The 14825-nt window shown below is 46.4% G+C and overlaps 1 pseudogene; it reads right to left on the bottom strand.

Moving 5' to 3' along the window:
• Positions 1–6145: 6145 nt before the first annotated feature.
• LOC105741427 lies at positions 6146–6624 on the bottom strand (annotated as a pseudogene).
• Positions 6625–14825: the final 8201 nt, after the last annotated feature.

The raw sequence follows: 14825 nt of genomic DNA on the forward strand, positions 1-14825 counted from the left end.
AAGGGAAGCTCCTCAGGGGACTGACCTTGGGTGAAGTGTGGCTACTAACAATGTCAGCACCTTGAAGGCTAGTGCTGTAAGTCCTGAAATTCCCAGACTGCAGTTGGGATTGGTGAACTCTTTCTGCCAGGGGTCCTTCATGATCCCCATCCCCACGATGCTCCTGGTTGGTCGCATGAGTCAGACCCTTGCTCTGGACTCCAACAGAAGAAGAGAAACAGGCCCAGGAGGCCCTGGAGGTGGACATGGGAAGCTCTGAAGGAGCCTGGGTCAGAGGATGATCCCGTCCCTCAAATCTTTTTAACCATCCTGTTACCAAGTGCTACTGCGCCCCTTGCTTCCAGCTGTTACAATAAAGACCAGACATCTTTGCCACCTCAGTGGTGTGGGCCCTGCCTGCTGGGCTGGTCTTGCCCTTCCATTTTTCCTTTCTTTTCTCCCTGCTTCCTTGATGTTTCTTGAGTCTATCTCGACTCTCCCTACCCCTGGGACTTTGCACATGCCAGCATCTTGCTATGTGTCTTGTCTGTTTCCTGTTGCTACAGTGGTATACTGAGAAATGTGGGCTGGAGAGATAGCTTAGTAGAATAAGTGCTTGCCTGGCAAGTGCAAGGTCCTGAGTTCAATTCTCAGTACCACTGGGGGGAAAAATACTGAGAAATGTACAAAGGAAATTTTCTGGAGAAGGCCAAAAACATGGTACTAGACAGGGCCTGGTGCTGATTCATCTCACACTAGAAGGCAGAAGGGCAAGCACATGAAAGAAGCAAAGCGCGAGGGGCAACCTTGTTTTATAACAGCCCACTTTCACGATAGCTAACCCGGTCTCCAGAGGTTGGGACTCACTTTGGTCAGAATTAACCCAGTTCCTGGAGAAAGTCACTAATCCCCCTCCTTAATGATCTCATTGTCTCTCGGAGGCACCCTCACAATGGCAGTCATACTTCAACATACATTTTGGGGGGAGTGCGAGGAAAACCACACCCAGTCCATAGCACTATGCTTTTCCTTACCTCACTTGGCCACTCACCTGGAGAAAACAGCCCGGCACTCCAAGACAGAGAGTAGCAAGAGCCCTTTAGTGCTGTAGCCTGGCCAGGAAGGGGAGGGACACTGGCTCATAATAAAGTGGGTTGGGAACGCGCTGATGATGGGATGCCTCTCTCCTGCATTAAAGTCACATCAGTTTGCCTTTCTGAGGCCGCATTCTCCTCTTCTCCTACCAGAAGCCAGGCCTCTGGAAGTCCCTCACCTTCCCTGCCCTTTTCCAAATCCGAACCTCCTCCCCATCCTGTCTCCCTTCCTGTCCAGTGTTGTAACCCCTGGGGCAGATAATGAGTCAGATCCTTGCTTCAGGCTCCTGCAGGAAGCTGGTCATTGAGAAGATGACAGATTTAATAGTGGCTGGGCAAAGGATGGAAAGGACTTTGGTTCAGGGGAAGGCAGAGGGAGAGTCTGAGAGATGCTCTCCGGTGATCGCCTGCATCGGGACACTGGAGGGAACTCAAAATTATCCAAGATGTTTGATTGATGAGTGAAATGTGTAACTGAGTCAAAGAGTGAAAAAGTGAATGGGTACAACATTTCTGGGTCACTTGCTGGCACAGTGGCCCCTAGGGACAGTGTTCCCCTACTTCTCGCCTGACTTACCTGGACTATGATAGATTTTGATAGGTGTTATCAGCAGCGACGGCAGCAGCAGTAACGTAGCAGAGAAGCAGAAAAAAAGGGAGGGGAAGCCTTTATTAACCCTGAAGACTCGGAGAGGATTGTGGGCAAGGAGATGAGCAGATAGATCCTCTGACCTGAGACAGGGAGGATGAGGCTTTATGGACTCTTGCTAGGGGTGGAGTTTGAGGAGCAGGTTCAGTGAAACACAAGGAGCTGATTAGAAGCTCCCTTGTGTGGGAGGGAAAGGTAACAGGAAGTTGGATCCAGGGCTGGAGTATGGAAGAGGGAGGAAGTTGTCATTAGGAAGACAAGCTGTTAGACTGGGCATGGTGGCACGTGTCTGTAATCTCAGCTCTTGGAAGGCTGTAAACAGGCGGATCACTACAAGTCTAATCTAGCAGTGAGACCTTGAACACCCTGTAGACCCTTCCCTAAAATACAAAAAAAAAAAAAAAAAAAAAAAAAGATAAGCTGTTGTTTTGGAGATTCAGCCATGTTGGATTAGGGCCATTATAATTTAGTAGTCTGTACTTGGGCTATAACCTATCAGACTAAACTGCTGTCCCCTTTGTCTCTAGTACCCTTTGTCATGTGGTCGCTGGCAAACTCCTACTCAATTTTTGGGATGTTGCTAATAAAGGTTCCCTCCTCCACTAGCCACTAGAAGAAGGTGAAAGGGTGTGTCCATGTGTGTCCCAGCCTGGTTGTGGAAACTGCCATCCCTCAAGTTACCCTCCAGAGCCAAAGAGTGAGCTCCGCTCCCAAACTCAGCCAATCAGGACTTTGGATCTTGAGGGGAGTGAAGTACCAGGGCCACAAACCAGGTGGGATGAATGGTCCCCAGGTGCCACCCAGTGATACTGCAGGGGGTCATTGCTGTCTGAGGTCCCAGACATCTGGATTGTGTCTTGGGATCCAATCCCAGCCTCAGCCCTCTGCTTGCCCAGTCTGTGAGCTGCTACACACCTCCACGTGCTCCTCTTTCCCCCTTAGTGTTTGCCCCAGGGCTGGCTTCTGTTGTTTGCTCCTGAAAACCCTGATGGATACCGGTCTGCGACTCAGCCATACAGCCTCTTTTCAGAGCCTGGGGCTTGCTGGGTTAAGAGCCCTCAGTGGCAGGAGTGGGTAGCTACTGTGTGAATTTGTTAAACAGTTGCAGCTGGGTCTAGGGTGCATGTCTGTAACCCCAGCACTTGGGCAGGCGTAGGAAGGAGGGCTGTAAGTTCGAGCCCAATGTGGACACTTAGTGAGACCCTACCTCAAAAATTAAAAAATAAATAAATAAATAAATAAATAGCCTATGTTCAATCCCCAGTCCTGGGGAGGCAGGTTTGTTAGGAGAGGATGTATAGATGATTGGCACAGATTCCCAGACAACCTCATCTTGATCAAGTCCTGGAAAGGTGAGGGGACACTGGGGGCTTCAAGGAGTCTGGTGGAGCTGTTCAGCAAAGGGGGCAGTGTTGGTGTAGCAGGGACAGGGCGTGTGGTTTAGAGTGTCGAATTGCAGATAGTTGGGAAGGTAGAGGCCAGTCAGGCAAAGCCGAATCCTGAGGTGAGCGGCATGGATTTCTCCTGCAGGCTCTGATTAGGAGCAGCTGTGGAAGGGCTGAAAAAGAGTGAGCAGGAGCCAGGGAGATGGCTCAGTAGAATAAGCGCTTCCCTGGCAAGTGCAAGGGTCTGAGTTCAATCCCTGGTTCCACAAAAAAAAAAAAAAAAAGAGTGAGTAACCAGGGCTTGCCAGATTCACCCAACAACAGGGTGGGGTGGGCAAGACCTGTCCCCTCCCTGCCCTGCTCCTCCTTCCCCCATTCACAGAAGTGTTGTACCTCCCAGTTCCTAGGTACAGCATTTTAATGTCAGTATCCTTTAGGTCAGGGAGAAATTGGGAGACAGTCTCACATTATGATGGAGGGAGAGGCCAGAGTTCAGGAAATGTAGTTTCTGGCCTGACTCCATCCTTGCCCCTGGAGCTCCTAGTTGAAGCGCTGCAGGAAGTTCACCAACACATACTCTTAGAAGCCAAAGTTAATCTGCAGCAACAGGGAGCTCTAGGAGGGATGGGGCTGAGAGGGGCAGGCTGGGCTGGCTCCCAGGGCACCAGGCATGTGTCCCAAACAATCACCAGTCATAAGAGAATGCTGCCTAGGACTCTCTCATAGGAGTCCAGGCTGTTAAGAACTTTAAAACAAAAATTTATTTATTTATTTATTTATTTATTTATTTATTTATTTATTTATTTGGTGCAGGGTCTCAGTATGCAGCTCAGACTCGATACTGATCCTCCTGTCTCAGCCTCCCCAGTTCTGGGATTGCAGGCATACATCCCATGCCCAGTTTCAGTGGCCGGCACAGCATGTGGTATGAGGGATCAAACCCAGGTCCTTGAGCTTGCCAGGCAGGCGCTCAGACCAATGAGTTATCTCCCCAGCCCTGATGGGAACGTTGTATTCACGTCCTGAGTGATGATCTCAGGCTTCACAATGTTGAAGAGGTACAGGCCTTTGCTGTTCATGAGAGCTGTAAGTGCCACCCAGGTCCCTGGAGCAGAAGAAGGAGACTGTCAGAGCTTCTCAGACAGCAGAGCCTGTCCTGTGCTATGACACCCTGGGCAGTGGGAGATGGTGGGACCGAGGTCCTTGGTCACATGGTTCTCGGTAAGCTGAATCTACCCTGCTTGGAAGGATGCTTGGAGAACAGCTGTCACTCCCCATGCCCACTCTGGTGGTTGAGTGGTCACTTCTTCCCTGTGGAGCTTCTCCCTAAACTCTTTCCAACCCCACCAGTCTCCCCAGACACCCAGTTTAATTACCTCTATGGCTGTGGTGCCATGCTACAGATGAAGAAATTGAGGCTGGGACAGTCCGAGACAGTCAATCAGGATCATTCCTGCTTCTGGAGGAAATGCCAAAGCCACACGAACATTGATGTTCAAAATGAAGGCCTGGCCAGCTCAATATACACCCTGGAAAAGTGTCTCAGTTACTTTTCTCTCATTGCTGGGACAAATACCTGACACTCAAAATGAAGGAAGGAAAGGTTCATTTAGCTAACAGTTTGTGAAGGTTTCAGTCCATACAAAGCTGGCTCCCAGGCAGAGTGGCACATGGCAGAGGGCAGCAGTTCATGGTGGTGGAATACACCAAAACAGCAAGAGTAAATGGGAGGAGTAGCAGCAACAAGGGCAACAGAGAGCAAGTCTGTCTCCCTTGAATTGCATTCAAGCTATCTGCCTGAGGCTGGATGTAGTACCTGACAGATTCTAGCCCTAGTATGAATTGCTGAATTATTATGGTGGTTCCCTAATATGGCTGAAACCCTTAAAACAACAGCTTATCTTCCCAGAGAGCACCTCCCCACTTCTCCAACTCAGCCCAGGGTGCAATTTCCTTTCACCTTTCCTGCCACCTCAAGGAAGACCCCAATCATGTCCTCAGATATTTATAAGCATCCCCCCTAAGCTCCACCCCTAACAGAAGTCCACAAAGGCCTCAATTTTCTTGGTCTCAGGCCAGAGGATCTATCTGCCCCATCTGTTCTTGATCCTCTCCATGTCTGTAGAGTTAATAAAGGCTTCTTTTACCTTTCCTGTCTCTTTACACCATGCTGCCAAAAAACCTATCAGTACTTACACCCATAATTCCAGAAGCACTCACATCCATAATCCCAGTGAATCATGAGTTAATCACAAACTCTAGAAGTCTGCCCCATGACTGCATGAGGCTTTTGGGGGATGAACTAGACACAAACCATAACATTCCTTTCCTGGACCCTCAAAGTCTCATGCACATCCCTTTGTGCAAAAGGTATTTTAGTCCATCTCTAAGAATTGCCAAAGTCCTAACAGTTTCAGCATTGTTGAAAAGTCCAAGTTCCAAGTCTCCTCCAAGATCTAACTCTTAGCTGTGAAATGGCCCTGTACAAATGAAGTTAATATACTCTAGTTTCTCTTCAGATAGTATAAATCTTTTGTCTTTCACAAATGAAGTTAAACATCTCCAACATTTAATGGCACAAGAAAAACACTACCATTCCAAAAGGTATGCCTAGCAGGGGAATACAAAGCACTGGGACCAAAGAAAGTCCAAAATCCCATAGGGCAAACATTAAAACCTGTAGTTACATATGGAACGTCTAAAGAAATCTGTGACAAATTATTTTTTCTTTAAAAAAAAAAAACCACCCTGCCTCAGGTTTATTTGTACAAAGAGCACAGGAGGGCTGGTGAGATGTCTCAGTGGTCTAAAGCACCTACTTAGAAGAAGCTTAGCAAAGCACAGGGACCGCGGTTCAATCCCCCAGCACCACATGCCGGTCAGCCCCGCCCCCTGGTGGGCTGAGCTGGCCACACACACACACACACACACACACACACATAAATAAATAAAATTAAAAAAAAAAAAAAGAGCACAGGAGGACACCAGCTCCCCACAGATGGCACCGCAGGGGTCACACCAGTCCTTCTGTTTTTACATTAGCAGATAAGAGTCTTTTGCTGTGGAGCCTTCATGGGGCTCTGGGCACCTTTGGGGGCCTTGGCTGGAGCAGAAGCTGGAGCCTCAGCTTTTCCTGGAGCTTGGGCCTTTGGCTGGCAAGCCCTGTGACCCTTGGCAATGTGGGCACAGATACACTTCCCAGGCTTGGGGTGGGCAATGTAGACAAGTTGAGTGAGCCTGTGGTTTACTCCCTTCGGAATGATCTTGGGCTTGACCTCCTTGGGCTTGACAAGTGCCTTGATAGCCTCAGCATGTGCACTCATGGCCTTGGCATTGCTTGCTTGCATCTTCTTGAAGCCCTTCTTGTTGTGCTTCTTGGCAAAACACATGTTCCTAAGGAACTTGGGATCTACCCCCTTCAGAGATTTATGTCTTTGTGACCGAGGTTTCTTGATTCCATTTCTGTGCCGTTTTCGGGACTGGTTGTGTGTGGGGTGTGGTTCTTGGACTTGGCCATAACTGCACTGTAAACCACGGCAACCAAGTACCTGGAACTGGAAGACGAAAAGAAAGCCTGCCAAACACATCTGTGTGTGTGTGTGTGTGTGTGTGTGTGTGTGTGTGTGTGTTTGTGCAACTGGGGATTGAACTCAGGCCCTTGCGCTTGCCAGGGAAGTGCTTATTCCACTGAGCCATCTCCCTGGACTCTGTGGCAAATTGTGAATTCCATGTGGCTCCATCCCTATGGCACTCCTGGTGGTAGCTCCCATGACTTCTCTCTTAAGCCTGCTTTGCTCCTTTCTTGCAGCTTTTCTTAAATGATACACATTCTTGGCTTTTCCAAACTTCTGTGGTTTCCACTGAATAGGCTTGTGACTCAGTTTTACACACAGCCTTCCCCGGGGGCACACTATCTGACTTCCCAGGCCTTCTGAAATCTAGGTGGAAACCTTCTTAACTTCAGAACTCCTGCATTTGCATTCTGCAAGTGCCTAAAACCAACACCATGTGGATGATGGCAAGGTTTGCTGCCAGCTGGAGCAGTAGCCAAGCTTCCTTCTCTCTTGGCTATAGGGGTTGAGTGCCTGGATTGCTGAGTCCTCTGACCCTGATTCTGAAGAATAAATTCTCCATGTCAGCACCATTCTGGAACCTGGTGTGGTCACTGCTGCCATTTTAAAACATGGGGCTCTGTGGCTTTTTTCCCAAGGAAAAGTCCTTCACTCTTGTGGTTCTTCTTTATTATTATTATTATTATTATTATTATTATTATTATTATTTTAGGGAACGGTCTACAGGGTGTTCAGGGTCTCACTACTAGATTGGACTTACAGTGATCTACCTGTTTACAGCCTCCCAAAAGCTGGGATTACAGGAGCGTGCCACCATGCCCAGTCTCAATTGCTGTCTCAGCGCACCTCGGGGGCGGGGCTGGCACTGCAGGCCTGGGGATCAAACCCCTGGCCCCTGCACCTGATTGCAGGCACTTTAATCCACTTAGCTATTTGGCTGACCCTTGTGGTTCTGAGGCTGCAAACAGTAGAGACCTGCTGCCTCCTATGATGCCCTCAGGCCACCATTTCCATTCTCTTGTTCCTTCTCAGCAATGGAGATCCTCTCAGCTCTGTCTTTACATTCCACAACTTTATTGGACCTTTCTTTCTAGCCGAACTCACATTTTAAATCATCCTGTTGGACTCTTTGCTCTTGATTCTCAACATAAATCTGACTAAAAGCCCCCAACATTAGCCATGCCACTGCCTCAATATTTGGCTGCTTTGAAATTTCTTTCAAAAGATTAGTCAGTCCGCTTAATCTCAGTCTCAGGCAAAGTCTCTAGACACAATCAAAATTCAGACAAACTTTTTGCCAAGCCATAATACCTATCATCCAGAGTCCAACAACAAATGCAGTCCTTCCCAGCAGAAACTTCCCCCAGTTTGGTCTTTACAGGCAGGATTTCTATCAGCCATCTTATCTTCTGAGTTCTGACCAGAATCTCCCATATAGAACAGATGAAGGTGTCCAGGCACTTCTCTTTCAGGTGACATCTATGAACCTTTCCATCTCTTCCCATAGCCATTCCCAAAAGTTCTTGAACAACATGATCAGGTAGTCACTGCAATGACCCCACTTCTCTGGTACCAAATTCTGTCTCAGTTACTTTTCTCTCATTGCTGGGATAAATACCCAACATCCAAAATGAAGGAAAGAAAGGTTTTTTTAAACTCACAGTTTGTGGAGATTTCAGTCCATACTCAGCTGGTTCTAAGGCAGAGTGGCATGTGGCAGAGGGCAGCAGTTCATAGCAGTGGAATACAGCAAAACAGCAAGAGCAAATGGGAGAAGTAGCAGCAACAGTGGCTACAGAGAGCCAGTCTGTCTCCCTTAAGTGCATTCAGGCTATTTACCCCAGACTGGGTATAATACTCACACCCATAATCCCAGCAACACTCACATCCATAATCCCAGTGGATCATGAGTTAATCACAAACTCTAGAAGCCCGCCCCATAACTGCATGAGAATTTTGGGGGACAACTAGACCCAAACCATAATAGGAAAGGAACAAAGATTTTTAGCAAGACCTTGTCCAAAACACCTCTGGCATGATCTGGTTATGGGATCTGAAATTCCACCATTAGAGTGGCTGTGTACGACCAAAGATCCTACAATATCATGGCCCACAGGGAACTTAGGGATCATCAGTTCTGACCTCCTCGTCTTACAAAAGAGAAGCTGAGGTTCAGGGCTGGGCTACAACCAGGTCTTAACCTTCTAGTTGGTTGCCATTAAGAGACTTGAGCCCTTAAAGTGGGGTGGGCCCACAGTGGGGTGACAGAGGAGATATTGTCAAGGTAAACCAGAATCAGAGGTCTGCATATCTGTCCAAATCACTGGCATTCACTGCAACAGCAAGGAGCTGGGCCTTGAGGGAACCAGACCAACAGCCAGGACTCATAAATGTTGATAGTTGAGGGTTCAGAGGTGCTTGGGGTCCTTCCTGGGAAAAGTTTCTGCACTGGACAATTTGAACGGGGGAAACAGTGAAGTCAGATCTTCATCCCATCCACTCCCCAAGCCCATACTTCTGAACATGACCTCAGGAACGCCCACAGTTATGATCATTGACAGCAGGAAGCTCTGAATGGCCTCAGAGCTGCTCTTTCAATTAGAGGTCCATAGTAAGTGGCCCACAGGGCAGATGTTTGCACAGCCTGGGTGAACATTCACTGTAATGCCATGAAAAAGCAATCTTGACCTAACCCTCTCTTCATGCCCCCAAGACAATGGCTCTCCTGAGTGTTCCCTGAAGACCCTAGGAGTGCCAGGGTTGATGTCCCATTCCCCAGGGTCCAGGGAAAAGTCACTTGGTCAGTACTCTCCTGTTCCTCCATGCATCCCATTTCTGTGACACAAAGGCTCTCCCAACAGACAGAGCAGGGAGAAGAGTCACAAGAGACATGGAGGAGCCATGAGGTTAAATTTCTTTTAGTTCCATTGCCTGATTTCCTTTAAGGCCCTCTGCATTTTTAAGACATAAAGCCCAGCAGGGCTTATTTCTCCCAAGACTTACCACAGGCTTTTTGGAAGCAGTCCTTGATGTAACCCTGAAATAGAAGAGAGATGAGAATTTGAACCTTTGTTAGGGAACTTTAGGAATGGCTTTCAGTGTTTCTGATTAATCCTTTTAAGCTTGGTGCTCCATCTGGGGGCACATAGCAGTGGAACATAGTAAAATTTTGTCTTCATGTTCTTCTTCCTTGAATTTTTCTAGGTAACAGATATGAATTTCATGCAAAATTTCAAAAAACTTGCAATCTTTGGCAATAATGGGTTAATTCCAGGCCCTTGAAAAGAGAAGCTTTTTGAAGCCTCTGGATATTGGTCATTCTGCCCACCAGGCCTTGGCCCAGGTCCTACTTCTGTTCCTAGGCAATCACAAAACACTTGCCTAACCTGTATGAGGCCCCAGCTTTCAACCCCAGCATCACAACATACATACATACACACATGCATGTTTATATACACACATACATACTGAGGGAAATAAACAAACAGGTTTGGGCTGAGGACCTGAGAAGTCCCATGGGCACTTCCTCTTCTGGTTTCTAACCTCCCAACATTGCCAGTGACTGTGGAGCAGAACTGCAGGCATGGCTCACATCTCCTGCCTCCTAAAGCAAGAAGAGGCTTCCTGAGCTGGTGGGTGGATTGATCTGTGTTTTCACATTCTGTAGATCAAATACACTAGATTGGTGCTGCTCTAGGTATGGCTTTAAGTCAGCAGCTTCAGTATCAGGCGAGAGCCTGTTGGAAATGCAGATTTATGGGCCCTGCCCCAGACCCACAAACTAGACTGTCAGGGTGCCCAGGAACTGGTGCTTTGACAGCTTCCTCTGGGGACACTGATCCCACAGCACCAGATAGCCCTCAACTGTCCTCAGACATGTTGAATTCAGTTTCATATGCACCTTTCTTGACTTCATATTTTTATTTTACAGCATTGGGTACAATTAGAGGTTATAAAGTTTTTTGTTTGGCTAGTTAAGTGCTATTTATTTCTTCCCATTAGACTAGAGACTTTATGAGGTCAGGAGTCATATGTCCTGGGCCCAGAGTAAGATCTCATCAGACACTTCTGAAAATAAATGACTAAGTACATGTATGGGGAGTGCAGAAACTATAGACTTCAGTATCAATGTGATGTGTGACCTTAAGTTTCACATCATGTCCTGTTGATTCTGGAGCTCCCTCTGCTAAGTGGAGAGGCGGGTACTCTCTCTAAGGCTTTTTAATGTCTTTGCAGCTTGGTCATCCTGCACTGGCACAGATCTGTCATCTCCCACCCCTGCTTTATCCCTCAATTTTGTTCATGTCTGTCATAAGCCCATACTCCTGCCCCAGGCTATCTCCTGGCCCTGTGAGATCTGGCCAAAGCTCCCCTCCAAGATGGCCTGGGGGACAAAAACTCCCAAAGACTACTGACTGATACACACACCAGTGTGTGTAAGTTCACGAGCAAGAAGGAAAGTCTGCAGAACCCAGAAAGAGGAGGGGACACTGGAGAAGTCAGGGATGGGCATGAAACAGACAAGGCTGAGGAGAGAGGTTTTGGTAATTGTTTGCTGCAGTCTAACAAAGATTCTTTGCTTGACCCAACATTAGTGTAACTCCATAACCTTCTAGGACCACCATGTATTTCCCTATAAAATCCAGTTTTAATAAGAGACCCTTGTTCTAGCAAGAATCCTCACCCCAACATCTGCTCACCTCATTACAGATCAGGTCCCTCATATTACTCTCAGGGATGTGTGGTTTCTGTGGCCCATCTTCAGCCAGAATCCCATTGGGTGGTTTCAGCTAGAATCTGTATGGAGCCACCAAACCTGGAAGGTGCTCACATGTGCAGGGGCAAGGCAAGGCCAGTCCAGTCCAGTCCAAGAACAAAGAGCTCCCAAGGCGAGCCACATGAACAAGCTCCTTCAGTCCAGAGAACCAAGCCCCAAGACAATCCAAGCAATGGGTGGCTAGATAAAAGGGGTGTCATGTGACACCAACCAGCCAAATGTTTCAATAAATACATTGGTGTTTGAGCCATCCCTATCCTCTCATCTGGAGAGAGGGCTCCACCTTACCTCAGTTTTCTGTTCCTTATCTTTATTTCTCTATCTTCCACTGCGAACTTCAAAAGCCTCACAGGCTGAGGCAAGACTCTCCACCCACTGCCAGGTTTCTTCTCAGTACCTTTCCATCCACTAACCCCAACCTGCTCCTTGACTGTGGGTCCTGCTCACCCACACTTCCCTGAGTGGAGCCCTGGATCTTTCCCAACCATCTGCCCACTGCAAACCTATTGCAGCAGCTCTATCATTATGGCCACAGTCCTGAATAAACTCTGCCTGACTGAAGGATGAAGCAAGTGTCATTCAAATTTTTTCTTTAACAAGTTCTCTAAGCTCTTCAGAATCTTAAATAATAAGCAATAGGCAAATAAAATAAGACAAACTTATGAATTTTTCCAAAGGCTAAATCTATGTGGTTTCATGGATCAAATCTTGGTGCAGACAAAGGAGATCAGTTAAAAAATTAGTGAGACTTCAAGGGGCCGGGGAGATAGCTCAGCAGAATAAGTGCTTGCCTAGCAAATGCAAGGTCCTGAGTTCAATCCCTGGTACCGGAAAAAAGAAAAATAGTGAGACTTCAACAAGTGTGAAATTTGAGTGTCTGTGGTTTACCAGTGTGCATCTCTCAGGACCCAAGTTCTTAGCGAGTGTGATCTTAGGAGACCGTAATTATGGGGTGGACCAGGAGAGATGTATATGAAAACCTCTTTACTATGTAGCTTTTATTTAGATCTGAAATTACTCTAAAATTAAAGATATATAAAAAGTGATAATCGCCAAAGGAAATGCACCATGTTCTCAATAGGCAAGAGGATTATAAGGATCTGGAGTTTACCACAATGTGCCTGTATTATTTTTGTCTTTAGTTTTAAAGAAATATTGAAGAATATATATACATATATATATGTGTATATATATATATATACACATATATAATTCTCTCACTATGTGTATATAATGCATATATATATATATATATATATATATATTAGGAATCATGTTGATCCTTATTTCTTATTTATAATTACAAACTCAAATGAACCCCTTATTTCTTTTGTTCTTTGTCATTGTTGTCCACTGGTGTTTTAGAGTTTATTGATAAAACCTCGCCATTTGGATGAAAGGCTTTGTGTAGTACATTCATCTTGCTTTGTATAAATTTTATATGTGGAAAAATGGCAATGTGCTTGCTTGTGGGACAACCCAACCCTAACTATCAATATATACCTTATGTACAAATATTAACCTGTTGTTCTAAAACCCAAAGAACCTGAGTTTGGAAAGCTATGTGGTCCTAATATCTATGGATGGAGGGTTTTGGACTTGTGTGACAAACTTGCGTCCCACCACTCAGCCTAAGAAAGAGAATGTTACTAAGCTCATCAACACCTTCTGTGTACTCTCATGGTTGAGTTATAAGTTCTTGAGGACTGCAAGCCATGTTTGGAAACAGCCAGTCACAGCAGAGGTGATGGGAAGAACCTGGAGGTATCAGAGGCCCCCGAACTCCTTTCCCATTTGGCCTGTCTGCAGTCCCCTGCTCCCAGGCTTCCCCTGTACCCACTCACTTCTTCAAAAGTGTGAGCTTCTGCCCATCCAAGTGTGGGAAGAGGAATGTTATCATCACAGAAGAAATTAAGAAAGCTGCTAAAAAGCTGTCAGAAACAGGTTTGGGGGAGTGGCAGCCACTGCCCCTGGAGCCAGGAGGACTGACAATGACGTAGGACCTAAGACTGGGGAAAGAAGCAGCAGCCTGGGTAGAGAGGCTCGGGCCAGGCTGGACTCTGGGGCCCTGGGCCCTAGGCTGCACCACAACACTAAGTCGCCAGTGACTTGGCAAGCTGGGATTCTTGCGCTCTCTGGACTGTTTTCTTATGTGGATTGTATTGACCCACCTCTGCCCTGCCCACCTTTCAAGGTGTGGCAAGGATGCCTTTACTTAGCCTTGTGTTGTTGTTTTCTTGGTTTTTGTATTTGTGCTACTTTCGAAGCTATTATAAAGGACTTGGCATGGAGTACTGTTTTGAAATCAAGTCCCAAACGGGACAAGGAGGGCAGAGCAAAGAAAGAACAGAGAGAGTTTAAACCCTCTAGCTTTGCTCAATTAGATAAGAAAGGAAAAAGTTCTTTTAAATCGTGAGCTGTTGGTTCCATGCAGCACAGCGCCACCTGGGGGAGGGGCACAAACTGGGCTCCCGGAGGCCCTTGAGCTCTGGTCTTAGGCAGACCCAGCTGGGATTCTCCAGCTGCCAGCCGATCTGTTTGCCCCATTCAGCCACAGAGGTTGGTGCAACCTCTACACCAACTATAGTCCTGTGCGCCGGGTGCTAAGTGTACTGGGTTACTTGGATTTTGAACTCACTGTGGTCATTTTCTGCAAATTAGTAACAGGGTGCTTAAGACCACTCAATTTAAAAATTACAGCCTTAAGCCCTCATGTCCAGAGAATTCCTCCTAAGACTGATGGGTTCTTTTTATAACTGCCCTTAGCAAACAGGACATAGTATTTGTGTAGATTACAGGTTAATAACCTCAGAATGTGTTAAATTGTAGTAATCTAAGTCAGAGTTACAAACTGTTAGAAGTGCTGGTCGTTTATTTGCCATTCCAGTATTTATCCTATGTTTTACTCCTAGTACTTCTTGGCTGTCATGAAAACTTTTTCTTAGTTCAATTGTTTTGAAACATTTAATTTTTAATTAGTATTTAATTTTCTGAATATTGCTTAATCTTACTTTTTGTTCTAAGATTTATACTGTATCTTTGACTTACAATTTATTTGAAAGACATTGTATGATATCTTCTCCTAGTATTAGAAACTTTAAAAAATATATTTCCATTTTCTGTTGACTTTATATTACTTCTTCCCTGTCTTTTATACACACATACACACACATATATGGGGGAAAAAAATATGTGTATAACCCAACATAAGATTGGTACTGTTCGGGGCTGGTGAGATGGCTCAGTGGTCTAAAGCATCTACTTAGAACAAGCTTAGCAAAGCACAGGGATCTCGGTTCAATCCCCCAGCACCACATGCCAGCCAGCCCCGCCCCCTGGTGGGCTGAGCTGGCCACACACACACACACA

The sequence above is a fragment of the Octodon degus genome, unplaced genomic scaffold (genome assembly GCF_000260255.1).
Source record: "Octodon degus isolate 3935 unplaced genomic scaffold, OctDeg1.0 scaffold00011, whole genome shotgun sequence".
Classification (NCBI taxonomy): Eukaryota; Metazoa; Chordata; class Mammalia; order Rodentia; family Octodontidae; genus Octodon; species Octodon degus.